Below are 18,410 nucleotides of genomic sequence, written 5' to 3'. Positions count from 1 at the left end.
GGAGAGAGAAGCTGAGCCTGATCACAATTTTTTGAAAAGTGACAGTCTTCACAGAGTTTAGAAAATAGGAAAAGGAGATGTTTTAGGCTTTTGTTCCAGGAATGTTTTCATTCTCAATAGGCAGAAAATGGAGAATCCCTTTTCCTAGGTAATGCCTATATTTGAAATAAAATGAAAGGAAAACATCTGCATTTTTAACTTTTCTAAGAAACATTTCTAAAAATTATTTACATCAATACCCATAAAAGCATGTTTACCAAAAATACATTTTAAGACTAAAAAATGAAACAAAAATGACATAGTAATACATCCCATTCAAGTAAGATTTAGACTCAAAATGTAAGGATAGTTCATTTTCAGAAGGCTCAATATAATTTTCAGCATTAATATCTTAGAAGAGGCAGTCAAATGGTTATTTTAACATGCAGAAGACTGATGTTATAATTTATATTTATTTACAAATTCTCTTAAGAAACTAGAAATACAGACAATTTTCTTAATCTGACAAAAATAGGTCACCTCCAAACCTATACCTAATAGCATTCTTCAAGTGAAACTTTGAAGACTTACACTATAATGAAGTACAAGTGAAATTTTTGAAGACTTTGACTATAACATAAAAATGCTTATTATAAAGAAATAGTATTTACACGGCATGGTATCTTGTAAGGATAGGAAAGTTCAGATCAGTGGGAAAAAAGAGCCTAGAAAGTCCAAAGCATATATGGGATTTTAGTGTATAACAGAGAAGACAATACAAACAATGGAGACAGAATGAGGCTTTTTAGTTAATGGCGCTGGGACTAGATTTTCACATGGGAAAAAAGATTCATGCTTTACACCATACACATTCATTAACACCACGTAAATTAAAAGTCTACTTATTTAAAATAAAAGTTTCATAAGTAAATTAAAGCACTTTAGAATATGGGAGGAGTTAATATAAAATATAACCATGGAGGAGAAAATGATTTCTTAAGCAAGGCACAAAAATCAGAATAATAAGGAAATTTAACTATATCAAAAATTTAAAATTATCTGTGCTAAAAGATGTCATAAAAATTACAATGCAATCAACAGATGGGAGGCAAAATTTTCTATGTGTATAATAGACAAAGGGTTTGTCACATATATATGAATGCATATCATGAAAAATAAACATATATTGATATATATATACATTAGGATCACATGTATACACGTTTCTATAAATCAATAGGGAGAATAGACAAGAAAAGAATGGACAGAGAGTAGAAAAGACACAGAGGAGGAAATCCAAATGGCCCTGCACAAATGATGTTCAATTTCATAAATAATGAGTCATGAAAATTAAAACAATGAGATTCATATGCAGTATCCATCAACTCTCAGATAATTAAATCTGAGAGTAATCAAGTGCTGGCAGGGACCTGGGGAAGGGAGGATTCTCACATATTGCTGATACTAGTACAAACTGGTTTGCAATTGGTGGAGCAATTTGGCGATATAGCACAGACACAAAAATGCACATATCCTATGATCAGCAAGTTTCCACTGATACGTACTCCAGACAAGCTCTATTACATATGCCCAAGGGGATATTTATTTCAGTATCAATTATTTCAGTAAAACAATGAAATCAATTCATATTCCAACTAGTGTGGGAATAGATAGTGATATTTTCAAAATATGGAGTAATACACAGCAATTTAAAAAATGAACCAGGGTAATATAACCATGAAGGTGAGTTCTGAAAACAAAATACTTGGTAGTTAAAGTAGCAATTGCCAGAGTAACACATTCCACACCCAAAGTAAAAAATACACACTTGAAAAAAATGCAAATAATTTGGTTCATGTATAATATTTCATATTTGTAGTAGTAAAATTTAAAAGTATACAAACAGGATTGTGAAAATGCCAATACACGACAGCTGTATCCTCTGGAGTGGCAGAGAGAATGGCGAGACTGGAAAATGTTAGAGACTTCACATTTACCCATATAGTTTGCTTCTTTACAAACAATGGCTATGAAGCAGGCATGGGAAATAGGTTTACGTTTGATGTATTCATCTGGGTGGCAAGTACACAGGCGTGTATTGTAGCATCCTTAGTACATCAAGAAAATGACATAAATAACAAAGTAGGTCAGGGTTGACACCCATACTCAGCCTTGAAGCAGTTCAAGAAGATGGACTGCCACTCCTCTCTTTCCCATAAGAATATGGAAGTAAAGTCTTTGAGCGGGGAATCAATCAGGAGGCAAGAGGGTAGAGCACACGGTTTGAAAGAATGACACTGTCCAAAGTCACAACATAAACTGATGAGACCCAAACAGGTCCAAGATGGCAGACAAGTCTACCTCCACTGGACACTGAGCCTCAGTGTATGCTCATCATTAACACATCACCAAGTTAAGTGACATACCCACTGACTCCAAGACAGTTCAGGAGTCCAGATCATCAAAGACCAAAAAGTAGGCAGTGGCCTGAATCCTGGAATCTCTGCCTCTTTCCCAGGATAGTTGGGATAATCCATCCACTCATTACCCTATGAAACTACCCAGTCCATAAACACTATCCAAGCCATCTTTTGAGCCACCCTCACCTTGGCTCAGATGGTAAAGAATCTGCCTGCAATGCAGGGGACCTGGGTTTGATCCCTGGGTTGGAAAGTTCCCCTGGAGAAGGGAATGGCTACCCACTCCAATATACTTGCCTGGAAAATTCCATGGACAGAGGAGCTGGGCAGGCTACAGTCCATGGGGTAGCAAAGTGTCAGACACAACTGAGTAACACTTTTACTTTTCACCTTTGGAGAGGGCCCACACTGTGGAGTGTGTTTCTCTCTAAATAAGTCCACTTCTTACCTATCAAAAAACCCAAACAGAAACAAAAACAAACGAACAAGCAAAAAAAAAAAAAATCAAAAGTAGTTTAGAGAGCCCCAAGTCTATATCCTTGGCCAGAGTCAAAGGTGACAAGCACATTAAGTATGGTACAGATGGAAAGCTAGAGACACACTATATTGACTTTCCACGTGTGGAGCATGCATCCCTGTGATGACACTGAGATGCAAAGGCTGAAATGGTGACTCAGGTTGGTTCCAGTCACTGAACCCATGACAGTCACCCCCACATCCATTGCACTTACCCTTGTGGCTTAATAGTTGACCCTCAGTCAACTGGTAGGAGGAGGAAGGGGAGCTTACTCAATCCCAGCTTTTAGGTTGAGAAACACTGTCTTCACAGATTCCAGAGAAAAGCCACAGAGTGGATCTTACAAGAAGAAAAGCAAATCACATGTGATGCTGCTCAGGCCAGGTCCTGTCACAAGGCTTCCCAGAGGTCTGGTGCCAGCAGAGCCTGATGAAAGTGAAAAAAGCTGTATTCCTCACTAGCCTTCAAGAAGCATGCTAATTTGAGTGCTTCAGTACTCCACTGTCTGACGTGGGGGCATAATTATTAATAAGGGGCTTCCCAGGTGGTGCTAGGGATAAAGAACTTGCCTGCCAATGCAGGAGACATAAGAGACACAGCTTCGATTCCTAGATCAGGCAGATTCCCTGGAGGAGGGCACTCCAGTACTCTTGCCTAGAGAATTCCATGGACAGAGGAGCCTGGCGGGCTACAGTCCATAGGGTCACAAAGAGTTGGACACGACTGGAGCGACTCAGCATGCAGCATGCATGCATGCGTACAATGATTAATAAACAGTTCTCAATCTCTCTCCCTGAAGTCACACAAACAGGACAAGACTCAGGAAGCTAGATGGGGGGTTCTGTTTAGTCTCCCTGAATTGCAGCTAATGGCTCTGAAAGGCCTGGTTCATTTTAATCAAGTGGACTATTGGAAAACCTGCCAGCAAACACCCATTAAAACAAGAATCAAAATATTTCACATACTACTATGTGATGCAGTTGGTTGAGAAACATTGAAATAATAATACAGCGACCATAAAACGGCAGTACAGGCAGAACATCCCGTTCAGAACATCCAGGATGAGTGGCATACATCTGTGGTCATCTCAGTTCCTAAGTACAGAGGCACCAGCATACCACACTCGCTGCCTCAAATGACTGCAGAGAATATTCTGAGAAAGTCGATAATTAGTTTCCTTGATTTTACTTTTAAGAAACAATGAGCTTCCTCGGTGGCTCAGTCGGTAAGGAATCCACTGCAATGCAGAACCTGGGTTTGATCCCCAGGCTGGGAAGATCCCCTGGAGAAGGATATGACTACCTACTCCAGTACTCTTGCCTGGAGAATCCCAGGGACAGAGGACCCTGTCAAGCCACAGTCCATGGGGTTGTATGAGTCGGACACAAATTAGCGACTAAACCACCACCATAATTATTCCAAATAGGCTTCTATGTATATTTCAGTGTATGTAGAAATGTGTCCCTTGTATATTTTATCTGCATGTCCTATGATAGTACCACACTTCACAAGTATGTTTCCACAGAGTTGGCCAGAGCAGCTTCAACTGCAGCTCTAGAAACTATTTAGCTGTTCTTATTGAAAGAGATGAAAACCTAAGAGAATAGGTAACTTAGTTTATGCCAACAATCGACTTCTGAACATGACACAGCTTGTGCAAAACTGAAAAATCTTGCATGCTAAAAGATTTGGCTCTAGCAGTCATTTCCACAGCGCCTACTGAGTTGCAGCCACATCTAGAAAATTTTTAAAGTCCTGTGACTTTATTTCCGATTACTTTTTCCCTTGAAAAGGTAAAGGCATTTTTATGCTTTGAGTTCTTACAAGATTCCCACTTTTCCCCCATATGTAACTTTTTTATAACAAACAAATGTAAATTATCTCATCGATCCTTCTAATGAACAGTATTTCACTTTTAAGACAATAGTTCTTTAAGCAGGCATATATGGATGTGAGAGTTGGACTATAAAGAAAGCTGAGAGCCAAAGATATTGATGCTTTTGAACTGTGGTGTTGGAGAAGACTCTTGAGAGTCTCTTGGACTGCAAGGAGATCCAACCAGTCAATTCTAAAGGAAATCAGTCCTGAATATTCATTGGAAGGACTGATGCTGAAGCTGAAGCTCCAATACTTTGGCCATCTGATGTGAAGAACTGACTCATTTGAAAAGATCCTGATGCTGGGAAAGATTGAAAGTGGGAGGAGAAGGGGATGACAAAGAATAAGATGGTTGGATGGCATCATCGACTCAATGGACATGAGTTTGGGTGAACTCTGGGAGTTAGTGATAGACAGGGAAGCCTGGCTTTCTGCACTCCATGGGGTTGCAAAGAGTCGGACATGACTGAGCAACTGAAGTGAACTGAACAGTGCTTCTAAACTGATTGATGCCAGTTTTGAAACAACTATTGATACTTAGGTCAAATTTTATTCCGCATCTAAGATGCTCGCATATTTTCAAGTTTGCCTCCTTTGCTAAATTCAGTTTGTTTTCTGAAGTCTACATGTTTTAGGTATTCTGGAAGTTCCTACTTTAAAGCTAAGAGGAAGAGTAGGTAATAGATAAGAATCCCCTAGTTGCCACTGACTTCCATCCATGGCTCATTTTGCCCTTTTAACTAGACTGGCACTATGAATGCTTTTGTAAGACAGCATGGACTTTTTCTTTCATAACAATCATTTCAGAGTTAAGTGCTCCCATTCATTCCTGAATGTCTGACTAAGTCTTCCTCAAAAGGCTCACAGCTTGTCAGTTATTTCTAAAGCTGGGAAGCTACATGACAATTTTTCTTCTTCCATTAGAATTTCAATGTGTGTTGTAGGTTGTAGCCAGTGTTCAAAAGAGAAAAAATTCAAATTCTCTCTTTAGTGCTAATTCTACATTTAATTTATTTCAGGTGAAGAAGTTGGGGCTGGCATAATAAACTTAGAAAAGATGAAGGGTCATTTAATTCGTTCATTTTTATTTCTGGTCCTGAGAATGGATTTTGTCTCCATATTTAGTGAATTTGGAAGATTTAAAAATCATAGATCCAAAAGAAGTTCCAGATCTTGTATTTTAGGGAAGGAAGGGATGACAAGTAGATTATTTATAAATGTGAAATTTGCTGAAGCCTCAACCAAGCAGGAACTAATCAACCCACCCAAGGGTTAAGCTGTGTCTGACACAGCACCTGTCAGAACGTCCACGTTCATGCAGACTGTCAAACTCAAAACTGGCCAGATTCACCTTCCAGACTCAGACTTCTGCACAGCAGTAGAACAAGAAACCGGACATGGGCCAAAGCTGCCTTTACTGTTGGTCAAAGCACACAGCACTGCAGTCTTTGATGCTGCAGAGAATAATGAGATGGCCAGGACTTTAACCAAGGGGATTAGCATGGATGTATATATTTGAATATATGCCTTACAGTATACATCGCTGCAGAGAAGGCAATGGCACCGCACTCCAGTACTCTTGCCTGGAAAATCCCTTGGACGGAGGAGCCTGGTAGGCTGCAGTCCATGGGGTCGCTAAGAGTCTGACACGACTGAGCGACTTCACTTTCACTTTTCACTTTCATGCATTGGAGAAGGAAATGGCAACCCACTCCAGTGTTCTTGCCTGGAGAATCCCAGGGACGGGGGAGCCTGGTGGGCTGCCGTCCATGGGGTCGCACAGAGTCGGACACGACTGAAGGGACTTAGCAGTAGCAGTAGCAGTATACATCGCTGACTGATCTATTACATCATTAGGTATTGCTCCTAATTCCATATTTAGACCACCCATTCACCTACTGCAATGAATCTCCATTGGATGTTTCACTTAATTTGTGTTCTAGACAGACCCTACTCCTTTGGAAGACACTAATTTGTGAAGGGGTTTTGTTGTGATCCTCACCAACAGTGTGTCTGCCTCTTTGCTCACTTTAAAGACTATTAACCACCACATATTCCTCATTGGTCCCCTGTTTTCTGACTTTTGTCTCTGATCCTTCTTGCACTTTGCAGCCAGGAAGCAGAAGTCCATCTCTGAACATAACATTTCCTTGTTTAGTATTCTTTAATGACTTCCCATGCTCAGGCCCTAACTCCTTAGCTGGCAATCAATGTTCAATCCGAACTGGTCCCATTCTGTCTTTCAAGCTACACTCAATGTCGTTCAATTTGTTACGTGGATATACTCCAACTTTTAACTGTTACGTTCTATATCACCTGGAGTGCCCTGTATTTTCCTTTCTCTCCATGTTTTGGCTTTTTTCATCTTGTAATACAACCTACCAAATTTTCCTCTCTCTTCCTTCAGAAAGTTTTCCTCAGTCATTGAATCAGGCAGGATCTTTCTGAGCTCTGAAGCTGCATGCTTTCTTTGTCAAACTCTTGCTTAGTTTATAGGGCTTCCCTGGTGGCTCAGAGGTTAAAGCGTCTGCCTGCAATGCAGGAGACCTGGGTTCGATCCCTGGGTCGAGAGGATCCCTTGGAGAAGGAAATGGCAACCCACTACAGTGTTCTTGCCTGGAGATTTATCACAGCTTGTCCGACAACGAGCTGGATGTGATTTTTATCAAACTAGAAGTTCCCTTAGGGAGACAGAGGCTTATTATATTTGGTGTTAAACTGACACAGTTTAATATTGGAAAGGGTGCCTGACAAATGTGATCATCTGCTTTACAAAACTAAATAAATTTTAAAATCATCCACGGCTTTTCAGCTCTGCCTTCTCATTCCCCAGTGCCCAAAGGGAAAGAGATCTAAGACTTCAAAAGCAAGACCTCATCTGTGCCTCCTCTATTATCTTGCATAATGTCTGGAAAATTATAGGCCCTAATAAAATGTTCTTTTTCTCCTCCAGTAAATGAGGCTTGGCTGAACAGAAGCATAGCCAACCACTTCAGCACAAGGTGCGTGATCTTTGGGTTTGATACTCTTTCTTCTAAGGGGAGAAAGAACCTTAGGAGTGAGAAAAGTTGCCCAAACAGTAACAATGGCAACCCACGCAGGCAGCACTCAACAGTGATGGGTAGACACGGTGCTCTTTTTCAGGATGAGCTAGGAGTAATTGAGGCGGGGGTACAGGCAGTGCAGAGAGATGATTTTTGACTTAACATTTCAAGATCAGAGAAAAACGTTTTTACCTTTACAGTGTTCTGTTGATTGCCAGAGCAGGGGGAAAGAAGTGTTAAGATGATGAAAAGATCAATCTATTAGAACTGAATTTATCTGTACTAACGCTGTCACCCTCAAGCTTTGAGTTGAAGATGCCTTTAATCAAGATATTCCAGGTCCAGACGGCTTCACAGCTGAATTCTACCAAAAATTTAGAGAAGAGCTAACACCTATCCTGCTCAAACTCTTCCAGAAAATTGCAGAGGAAGGTAAACTTCCAAACTCATTCTATGAGGACACCATCACCCTAATACCAAAACCTGACAAAGATCCCACAAAAAAAGAAAACTACAGGCCAATATCACTGATGAACATAGATGCAAAAATCCTTAACAAAATTCTAGCAATCAGAATCCAACAACACATTAAAAAGATCATACACCATGATCAAGTGGGCTTTATCCCAGGGATGCAAGGATTCTTCAATATCCGCAAATCAATCAATGTAGTACACCACATTAACAAATTGAAAAATAAAAACCATATGATTATCTCAATAGATGCAGAGAAAGCCTTTGACAAAATTCAACACCCATTTATGATAAAAACTCTCCAGAAAGCAGGAATAGAAGAAACATACCTCAACATAATAAAAGCTATATATGACAAACCCACAGCAAACATTATCCTCAATGGTGAAAAATTGAAAGCATTTCCTCTAAAGTCAGGAACAAGACAAGGGTGCCCACTTTCACCATTACTGTTCAACATAGTTTTGGAAGTTTTGGCCACAGCAATCAGAGCAGAAAAAGAAATAAAAGGAATCCAAATTGGAAAAGAAGAAGTAAAACTCTCACTGTTTGCAGATGGCATGATCCTCTACATAGAAAACCCTAAAGACTCCACCAGAAAATTACTAGAACTAATCAATGACTATAGTAAAGTTGCAGGATATAAAATCAACACACAGAAATCCCTTGCATTCCTATACACTAATAATGAGAAAACAGAAAGAGAAATTAAGGAAACAATTCCATTCACCATTGCAACGGAAAGAATAAAATACTTAGGAATATATCTACCTAAAGAAACTAAAGACCTATATATAGAAAACTATAAAACACTGGTGAAAGAAATCAAAGGGGACACTCATAGATGGAGGAATATACCATGTTCATGGATTGGAAGAATCAATATAGTGAAAATGAGTATACTGCCCAAAGCAATTTATAGATTCAATGCAATCCCTATCAAGCTACCAACAGTATTCTTCACAGAGCTAGAACAAATAATTTCACAATTTGTATGGGAATACAAAAAACCTCGAATAGCCAAAGCGATCTTGAGAAAGAAGAATGGAACTGGAGGAATCAACCTACCTGACTTCAGGCTCTACTACAAAGCCACAGTTATCAAGACAGTATGGTACTGGCACAAAGACAGAAATATAGATCAATGGAACAAAATAGAAAGCCCAGAGATAAATCCACACACATATGGACACCTTATCTTTGACAAAGGAGGCAAGAATATACAATAGATTAAAGACAATCTCTTTAACAAGTGGTGCTGGGAAAACTGGTCAACCACTTGTAAAAGAATGAAACTAGAACACTTTCTAACACCATACACAAAAATAAACTCAAAATGGATTAAAGATCTAAACGTAAGACCAGAAACTATAAAACTCCTAGAGGAGAACATAGGCAAAACACTCTCTGACATACATCACAGCAGGATCCTCTATGACCCACCTCCCAGAATATTGGAAATAAAAGCAAAAATAAACAAATGGGACCTAATTAACCTTAAAAGCTTCTGCACATCAAAGGAAACTATTAGCAAGGTGAAAAGACAGCCTTCAGAATGGGAGAAAATAATAGCAAATGAAGCAACCGACAAACAACTAATCTCAAAAATATACAAGCAACTCCTCCAGCTCAACTCCAGAAAAATAAATGACCCAATCAAAAAATGGGCCAAAGAACTAAATAGACATTTCTCCAAAGAAGACATACAGATGGCTAACAAACACACGAAAAGATGCTCAACATCACTCATTATCAGAGAAATGCAAATCAAAACCACTATGAGGTACCATCTCACACCATTCAGAATGGCTGCGATCCAAAAGTCTACAAATAATAAATGCTGGAGAGGGTGTGGAGAAAAGGGAACCCTCTTACACTGTTGGTGGGAATGCAAACTAGTACAGCCACTATGGAGAACAGTGTGGAGATTCCTTAAAAAACTGGAAATAGAACTGCCTTATGATCCAGCAATCCCACTGCTGGGCATACACACTGAGGAAACCAGAAGGGAAAGAGACACGTGTACCCCAATGTTCATCGCAGCACTGTTTATAATAGCCAAGACATGGAAGCAACCTAGATGTCCATCAGCAGATGAATGGATAAGAAAGCTGTGGTACATATACACAATGGAGTATTACTCAGCCATTAAAAAGAATACATTTGAATCAGTTCTAATGAGGTGGATGAAACTGGAGCCTATTATACAGAGTGAAGTAAGCCAGAAGGAAAAACACCAATACAGTATACTAACGCATATATATGGAATTTAGAAAGAGGGTAACAATAACCCTGTGTACAAGACAGCAAAAGAGACACTGATGTATAGAACAGTCTTATGGACTCTGAGGGAGAGGGAGAGGGTGGGAAGATTTGGGAGAATAGCATTGAAACATGTAAAATATCATGTATGAAACGAGATGCCAGTCCAGGTTTGATGCACAATACTGGATGCTTGGGGCTAGTGCACTGGGACGACCCAGAGGGATGGTATGGGGAGGGGGGAGGGAGGAGGGTTCAGGATGGGGAACACATGTATACCTGTGGTGGATTCATTTTGATATTTGGCAAAACTAATACAATTATGTAAAGTTTAAAAATAAAATAAAATAAAAAAAGATATTCCCTCTAATTTAAAACACACACACAAAAATAATCAAGATATTTCAACAGACTGCTGAAACACAGAATATATCTGTGCCATTTCTTCTGTTAAGTACTAACATACATAAATTTCTTACATAATGGATGAGAAAATTTTATTTTTTAATATATAAATGATCTTTTCTTGTGTTGAAAGAAATTTGGCAGTCAACCTGCACCACCATTTATGCACAAAGTGGCTCAACCAACTACTGGCTTTCCTTCCATATCTGGTAATTTGGGTCCCCTTAATGGCATAATGCTTGGGATGTTTTCCCCTGTGCAACACAAAATTACAGGACAATGAAGTGTCTCTTTTGGCCAGCTGACTCTGTACAAAGGTCCTATCCATGTCCCCCCTTCAAACACTCTTGTAAATGTGTAACACCCCAAAAATCAACCTTAGCAAAAAACATAACTTGTCTTTCCTTTGGGCTAAAATCTTTAATTTGGGGAATGCAAATAAGTCTTTCAAGATCATTTTCAAATAGCTGAGAGAACCCACGAATATGTTGAAACCTGGTCACCCCAAACTATTTCCCCAAATTGTCTGTTTGCTTCATTTTTGATTCAGTTAAGAACTAGAGAAATATATTTTATGTAACTAGAACTCTCAACCCTAATAAAATCTTCTCTTTAAAAAAAAAGAAGTCAGGTTTTGCCCCCCTCCTCCTTTAGGTTTTCTCAACAGAGAAAAAAACAACTTAAAACACAATCAGCCTAAGTATTATGAAAAATGTATGCCTGAGGTAGGGCTTCCCAGGTGGCACTAGTGAAAGGACCTGCCGGTCAATGCAGGAGATGAAAGAGACGTGGGTTTGATCCCTGGGTCAGGAAGACTCCCCCCGCCGCACCCCACTGCCAGAGAAGGAAATGGCAACACACTTCAGTATTCTTGCCTGGAGAATCCCATAGACAGAGGAGCCTGGTGGACTATAGTTCATAGGGTTGCACAGATCGGACAAGACTGAAGTGACTTAGTGCGCACACACACAGCTGAGGTATCTTCAGTGATCTGATTTTTAACTAGACTCTTTGGCAGATGAAAATCATTAGCAAGAGAAACTGTAAAGTTTTTAAGATGTGTTGAAAAAGTTTCAGAGAAGACCTACAGCATACAGAGCTTCATAAACCTGAAATGACATTCTAAATTATACCTGGAAGTCAGTGATAACCAGAAGGTCTAGAATAAGAACTATGGATGAAATCTTGAAACATACTGGTCTCAGCAATGGCATCTTTACAGTAGAGATCAAAGGAGCCTGCATTAGAGCGCATCCTTTAATCTGAAGAGCATGGATAAATACCATCCTAGCGGCTATTGCTTCACCAGTAGAGTAGATTTGGGTTGGTGCCAAGGCAAAGGCACCTGAAGATCAGCGGACAAGAGGTTTTCTTCAGGCAAAGAGCATAATAGGATTCAACCACTGCCCTCAGCCTCTGGCCATTCTTGTATTCAATTAGTCATTCAATGTGCATGTTTGAGCACCTATCATGCATTATACACTTTCTGGGACACTCTAAATCAGCACTAAAGCTTTCCTATTTCATGAAACTGAGAATTCTACTGGAAGAAAATTTACAATAGCCAGTAAGCAAGTGAAATAAAACTCCTAGAGGAGAACATAGGCAAAACACTCTCTGACATACATCACAGCAGGATCCTCTATGACCCACCTCCCAGAATATTGGAAATAAAAGCAAAAATAAACAAATGGGACCTAATTAACCTTAAAAGCTTCTGCACATCAAAGGAAACTATTAGCAAGGTGAAAAGATAGCCTTCAGAATGGGAGAAAATAATAGCAAATGAAGCAACCGACAAACAACTAATCTCAAAAATATACAAGCAACTCCTGCAGCTCAACTCCAGAAAAATAAATGACCCAATCAAAAAATGGGCCAAAGAACTAAATAGACATTTCTCCAAAGAAGACATACAGATGGCTAACAAACACATGAAAAGATGCTCAACATCACTCATTATCAGAGAAATGCAAATCAAAACCACTATGAGGTACCATTTCACACCAGTCAGAATGGCTGCGATCCAAAAGTCTACAAATAATAAATGCTGGAGAGGGTGTGGAGAAAAGGGAACCCTCTTACACTGTTGGTGGGAATGCAAACTAGTACAGCCACTATGGAGAACAGTGTGGAGATTCCTTAAAAAACTGGAAATAGAACTGCCTTATGATCCAGCAATCCCACTGCTGGGCATACACACTGAGGAAACCAGAAGGGAAAGAGACACGTGTACCCCAATGTTCATCGCAGCACTGTTTATAATAGCCAAGACATGGAAGCAACCTAGATGTCCATCAGCAGATGAATGGATAAGAAAGCTGTGGTACATATACACAATGGAGTATTACTCAGCCATTAAAAAGAATACATTTGAATCAGTTCTAATGAGGTGGATGAAACTGGAGCCTATTATACAGAGTGAAGTAAGCCAAAAGGAAAAACATAAATACAGTATACTAACGCATATATATGGAATTTAGAAAGAGGGTAACAATAACCCGGTGTACGAGACAGCAAAAGAGACACTGATGTATAGAACAGTCTTATGGACTCTGTGGGAGAGGGAGAGGGTGGGAAGATTTGGGAGAATGGCAATGAAACATGTAAAATATCATGTAGGAAACGAGTTGCCAGTCCAGGTTCGATGCACGATGCTGGATGCTTGGGGCTGGTGCACTAGGACGGCCCAGAGGGATGGTATGGGGAGGGAGGAGGGTTCGGGATGGGGAACACATGTATACCTGTGGCGGATTCATTTTGATATTTGGCAAAACGAATACAATTATGTAAAGTTTAAAAATAAAATAAAAAAAATAAACAAATAAAAATAAAAAAAAAGAAAAATGGTCAGACAGCACCACTGACTCCATGGACATGAATTTCAGCAAATTCTGGGAGACAGTGAAGGACAGTGAAGCCTGGGGTGCTGCAGTCCATGGGGTACAAAGAGTTGGACATGACTTAGTGACTGAACAACAATAAGTGGAAAACTATCAGATGGATAAATGCTATAAAGCAAGCATAATAGGATGACATGATAGAAAGTAAATGGAAACAAGGGTAGGGATGGTTGGTTACTGGGGTCACAAAAGACCTTTCAGTTGAGTTGAGACCAGAATGACAAGAGGAGCCAGCAATGCCAAAATCTGAGGATGAAACATTCCAGGCAAGAGGACAGTTAGCTTGGTGGGTTAGGGAACATGAGAAAAAGTCAGTGTGGCTGGAGTGTAGAGAGCTGTTTGTCCCCCAGCCAATTGCCTATAAATGTACACACTTCGGTTTCTGCCATACATTCTTCAAACTTAGGGTGAAACAGGGAAATCTAGAGGCAAAAATGTACCCATGTTTGTATAAAGCATAAAGAGATCTTGGGGGTTTTATGCATATAATAATGATCTTGATGGCAAGTATGTTTTCTAGTACTGAGAGACTGGACCCGTTTCTCAAGGTTGAAGGCAGAGAGTGCAAAGCTGGTAGGGTTAAGGAGAGCCCCAGGCGGCTGTGAGAGGAAGCGCAACTAACTGCCTATCCTCAGGAGGCCTCTGACCATAAAGGGAACACCAGAAATCTCTCCTTGATTCTTCAGGAGATTTGCACAAGGTCACAAGGTATCCTGTGGCACAGCAATCGCTCTCAAGCTTTTAACTCTCACCTGATTATTATATTCTGCCTTGAGTAATAGTTATTTCAGGATCTGTCTTCTTGCTACCATTAGCCTACAGGACATTTCTTGACAGAGACTGTTTCTTACCAATCTTTCTCTTTTCAGTATCTAATACAGTGCCTGGCACATAACAGATGCTCAGTAAATGATAAATTTCCTGGGTCTGCTTTTATTATCTGAATATTCCAATTATAGGAAAAGCATTCCAATTATAACGGTGCCCACATAATATACTTGTTTTGGTGTATAAGTAATAAATCCTTAAGAACTTCTGTGTCATCGACCAAAGGACAGATTCCCGGCAACTCTTGGCATAAACAGATAATGATGCTTGCTGAACGCACGCATGCATGTCTGAACGGACAAATCTATGAACAAATGCCAGTAAGAACAATTGTAGTCGTAGTGATTTAATTCATTCAGCAATGAGTTTCCACCATATGCTCAACATTAAAGCTAAGTGTCACAGAGACAATGAGTAAGAGAGACATGGGCTCTGCCATAATGGAGCTGTGGGTCTAGTGGGGAAGCATAGCTGAGGTCATTACACATGTATGTAATTAGGCTGCAAGTGCTTTGAAGAGATGCATGAGCTAGTTTGATGGTCACAGAAGGCTTCTTTGAAGTCCACTTGAAAGATAAGGTCTACTTTATTCAAAATGTAGACAATGGGGTCAGTGACAGTAAATAATCATGAAGTCTTTAGGAACCACGTAGACATGGAGCAAGTGGTCAAGAAAGATGAGAACCGATGGTAGCTGCGACTGCCTCTTGGTAACTAGCTGGGGATGGATTCCTGAGGGACTAAGTGGAATCTTCCTCTTCGGCCATCTTTAACATTAGACTAGGGCTTTCCATGTGTGTCCCAATTGTGTGTGGTCTTGTTTAAACACAAGAGGATACACTGAACAACCTAAATTTGTCTTCTGCGGGCATTCTTGACCAGCCCACGATTCTTTTACTAGACACTTCAAACAGAGCAGCTTTGCTGTTTTTCTGACGTATACCAGGCAAAAATTGACATTTATTTTATGAGCTGAAGAAACAATGCATTGCCCTCATTCTCCCATCATTCAGGAAAAACAGCTAAGTGAAATTTTGGTCAAAATTTCCAAAGAGCTTTGGACTGAGGACAAGCATGGAAAAATTCAAGCCCAAACGAGAAATTTCCAGAATTTTAGAAGCAAGTGAAAACAGGGGGTTATAACAGTTCAGCACTTGCTGCCAGGAACAAAGTATATACGATATTATTTATTGCTGAAAGCCTTTCAGAGAGGCAGCATCTGGTTTCAGTGAGGTCTTGCTTTTATTCCCTCTAGCAGCTGGACTGAACACTACAGCACAAGGAGATCAACCAATTTGCCAAGGTGACACAGTGAGTTAGCGACTCTCTCCAGATTAGACCACAAGAGCCTCTGGCTCCTTGAATGCCAAGAATAAGTCACATGACCCATGCAGAGTTTAGCACTTTTTATCAACTCTCTCACTTTTCTCTAGTGGGAAGATCAGATATCACCCTGGATCCCTGTAAATGCCAACAGGCTGTGCCCCTTCCACTGGGATGTGTTCATTTAGGCTGTGTGTGCTAACAGCAGGAAGAGGCAGAAATGGTCCTGCAGTGTCCCGCTCATACTGGGAAGGGGATGATGGGGATCTGAGAAGCTGGGCACTCTGCTGTGGTCACTCCACATGTACTTCTGAGGCCAGGGAAAAGCTGATGAGGACGAGATTACTCTGCCAGGAGAAAGCGCCCCAAGCTTTTACTTCCCTGTGAGCCTTTTTTCCTACCCGTGTTATTGCTCACAGAGCCCTGGCTCCAGCAAACACATCCCTTCATTTCTTTTGCATATGTCTTCCATACCGACAGTGGAAAAGGAGGCTCTGTTGTTTCCTGAGCATATGTTTTCCCTACATCCCAAGAAGTCTGTTATTTGAGTTGCAAAGGGAACAAACACCACCACACACACTCACAAAATTTGTTTAATAAAAAATTTTAGCATTCATCCAATGGCCAAATTATCTACCAATCACTCTCCCCTTTGTATATGTGTTTGTACACACATATGCTATTATTATAATGCTAGTAATAAAAATAATTATCAAGATATTCATATAAAACTATTAATACTATTCATTATTAATATACTGGAATCAAGAGACCAATTTTAGGGAAAGAAGCAGAAGGAAGGGCAGTGCAGGGAAAGGATCACAGTCATTGTTTTTAATGTCTAAACTTCCAGCTGGTGGGTAATCTGAGAAGACCAGAAAACAGAACACTGAGCCAGTTCATTGTGTTAATGGACTTGGCATATTCTAAATTGTTCAGAAGAATATCAGGAAAGGAACAAGACCTCATTTGGTCCTTAGACTCTGCAATGGCAAGAGCACAGCATCAAGAGAAATTATGCCAAGTGTTTGGATTACATGATCATGCCCAGAAGACATGCCTTTTTAATAACGTAAAACATACATCTACCCAGAATGGCAGTAACCTAACCTTCACCGTAAGTTGAACAAACAAGACACCACTAAGAAACGTCTGACAATCTCAATACAACAGGATTTGGAAAATCAACTCAGAACTTATTAAGATGTCAAACACAATAGAAATAAAGAGCATTTCACTTTGTTTCCTTTATATCACATTTTTTCTTTTAATTGGAACAGACAACATAGGTCCTGACCATAAAGAAGTGATGACATATCCCCCTTTGACTTAATATTACTCCAAGGGACAGTTATGCTAATTTAGATACTGTACTCATTCATTCAGTGTTATTGAGTGCCTCCATGACCTGGGTACTGATACAGGCCCAAAGATGTAGTCATAGAGGACACAGACACCTTCCTGATCTCCTGGAAATTCTAATTCGCTAGTTTGATCTTATTTCAAAGTTCAATTATTGTTTTGATAAATCTCACTTCAAGTATTTAAAAGAAAATCTTCATCAGAGGAAAATTCTTGTTATTACTGTCTTTTCAAAATTTATTTTCTCAACCCCCATTTAATATCAGTCCATTGGTATTAAGTTAACAGTTACTATCTTCTTAGAGGAAAGAGATGGAACATAATAAAGCATTGTTTTTTGTGCTTTGAGAAGATAAATTTCTAAATAATAAATGTCTAATGAATTAACCAGTAGGTTTGGTTGCTACATGCCAAACCAAGGGCTGTCACAACAACCAGGCCAACTGAAGAAGATGCCTCCAAGTATTAAACTTAATTCTGTCTCAGCCATAAAAGCTAAGCTAACATCTTTAGCAAGCACCAGTAAATAATTACACATTTTGGCAAATAGGTTCAAACAATCAGGCTTCAAAGTTTGCCCCAATTACCTGTCCAAAAAATTCTTTGTACCAATAGGGATCAATCCGACCACAGGGACACCAGGCAACTGGGCAGGACATAAATCACACAGGTCCATACCTCTGGCTCAGTGTAGGCTCCAACCTTTTGCTGATGTACACCAAAGTCTGTCCAAATCATATGAGCATGCCTGTGTATCTCTTCTCGTGAAAAACTAAAAAACAGCCATTTTATATTTGAGATCCTTCCACTGTTTCTCTAACATTCTCTCCCTTCTCCTCCTCCCCACCCCTCACTGTCTTGTCCCCTTTCCTTTCATTGTTTCTCCCCTACTTTCTCTACAGGGTGAGATACTGTTCTAAGCTCTTTGTATATATTATCTAATTTCAAAACCCCGATGAAGAAACTCTGCAATCATCATATGTAGCAGAAGGTTACACAGCTTGGAAGCAGCCAA

At 39.8% G+C, this 18,410-nt stretch overlaps 1 protein-coding gene across 8 annotated transcripts in view; it reads right to left on the bottom strand.

Moving 5' to 3' along the window:
* The window catches only part of GHR (growth hormone receptor), a 313,209-nt gene that overhangs the window by 201,041 nt on the left and 93,758 nt on the right, over window positions 1–18,410 (bottom strand). Inside the window, exon 1 of one of the 8 annotated variants that reach the window (XM_086361583.1) lies at window positions 18,074–18,295. The exons of 6 other annotated variants lie outside the window; for them this stretch is intronic. The gene's annotated coding sequence lies outside the window, so the exon portion shown is untranslated. Of the gene's footprint in view, window positions 1–3,130; window positions 3,338–18,073; window positions 18,296–18,410 lie in introns of those variants that run through there. One more of the 8 variants, XM_086361586.1, reaches the window with a different exon arrangement.

The sequence above is a fragment of the Bos grunniens genome, chromosome 20, assembly GCF_055505025.1.
Source record: "Bos grunniens cultivar Pamir isolate PY7600 chromosome 20, Bosgru_T2T1.0, whole genome shotgun sequence".
NCBI lineage: Eukaryota > Metazoa > Chordata > Mammalia > Artiodactyla > Bovidae > Bos > Bos grunniens.
This window is presented reverse-complemented; position numbering and strand designations above follow the sequence as displayed.